The sequence below is a fragment of the Diospyros lotus genome, chromosome 1 (assembly GCF_014633365.1).
Source record: "Diospyros lotus cultivar Yz01 chromosome 1, ASM1463336v1, whole genome shotgun sequence".
NCBI lineage: Eukaryota > Viridiplantae > Streptophyta > Magnoliopsida > Ericales > Ebenaceae > Diospyros > Diospyros lotus.
In genome coordinates, this window is record NC_068338.1 from 11,783,823 (window position 1) to 11,785,129 (window position 1,307).

The following is a 1,307-nucleotide window of genomic DNA, read 5'->3' on the forward strand; positions in this document are numbered from 1 at the left end:
TGGTTTAGTGGTGGTTAATCTTTCATTATTGATGTAGTTTTACACATTGCTAAGTGATCTTTGTCTAAATGTTGAATTCCATATGCATATCAAATGAACTTATAGCAGAGTCTTAACTTTTTCTAGTTTGGTTAAAATAGTTTGATGTAATGATATATAATCAGTTGGGTTCTGCTGTATATGAATATAATAAACGCTTTTTCCATCATAAGGTAACTGGTGTTGGAATCAACACAGAGTGGGGATTGTTAATGGCAAGTATCTCAGAAGATGCCCCCTTGCAGGTTTTTTGTAATGCCTCAATTAATTCTACTTTCCATTATAATTATTGCTAAATTTTGGGTTCAACATAAGGCTCTTTCTGGATGACCTATGATAGGCACGTCTCAATGGGGTGGCAGCTTTTGTTGGCATAGTTGGACTTTCTTTGGCTATTTTTGTTCTTGTCGTCCTTCTGGCTAGGTAATTTCACATTTTTTTTTTTTTTATCAATAATGTCTTGTTATGTGTTCAAAATCCTTTTAATCTGTTAAAATTTTAACAGATATTTTACTGGGCACTCACAAGAAGCAGATGGATCAGTTTAGTTTGTGAGTGGAAAGATAAGTGCGGGTGAAGCACTTGATGGAGTTGTAAAAATATTCGCTATTTTAGTAAGTGCCATTTTCTGTTTGCTAACTATATTGGTGTTACTCCAATTTTTACTAATTACAGAATTATGTAGGTTACCATTGTGGTTGTTGCTGTCCCTGAAGGGCTTCCTTTGGTTGTTACCTTAACGTAAGTGTGTTTTGGTTATCTTTTGTAGTAGGAGTTTTACTATTTTTGTTCTCCTTTCATTTTCTGTGATAATGAATAGTCTTTAATTTTATTCTTGACTTAAACTATGTGACAGCCTAGCTTACTCCATGAGGAAAATGATGGCAGACAAGGCCTTGGCAAGTATCTTGATCATTATTTTGTGCTTATTGCACGATGGTTGTTCTGAAGACCATGCAGTAATCAAATACAAAATTTTATTATGCCTCCTCCATCTACTTGATATGTACTATTGAACTATAGTTCAGGACGATCCTAGCTCGGCTCATCCCCCCTCGATCCAACCAGCTCCAGTCCTTCCCTCCATTCAACTGAATAGGAGTTTGACGATAAGATTTAATAATTTGTTTTATATATATATTTTTTCATATATGTTTGAAGTTTTTAGGTGACTTAATGACTTTATGCTCATTTTGTGACTTTATGACTTCTTAGGTGTGAATATGTTTGAATTACATTATAATAGATGTTGGAACAATTGAAATTTT

The 1,307-nt window shown here is 33.8% G+C and overlaps 1 long non-coding RNA gene across 1 annotated transcript; it reads left to right on the forward strand.

Moving 5' to 3' along the window:
• The first annotated feature begins 589 nt into the window (after positions 1 to 589).
• On the forward strand, positions 590 to 1,033 carry LOC127799448 (uncharacterized). Its single transcript, XR_008022628.1, has 3 exons — positions 590 to 653; positions 725 to 780; positions 896 to 1,033. It is a non-coding gene; the product is annotated as an uncharacterized LOC127799448 (long non-coding RNA).
• The last annotated feature ends 274 nt before the right edge of the window (positions 1,034 to 1,307 follow it).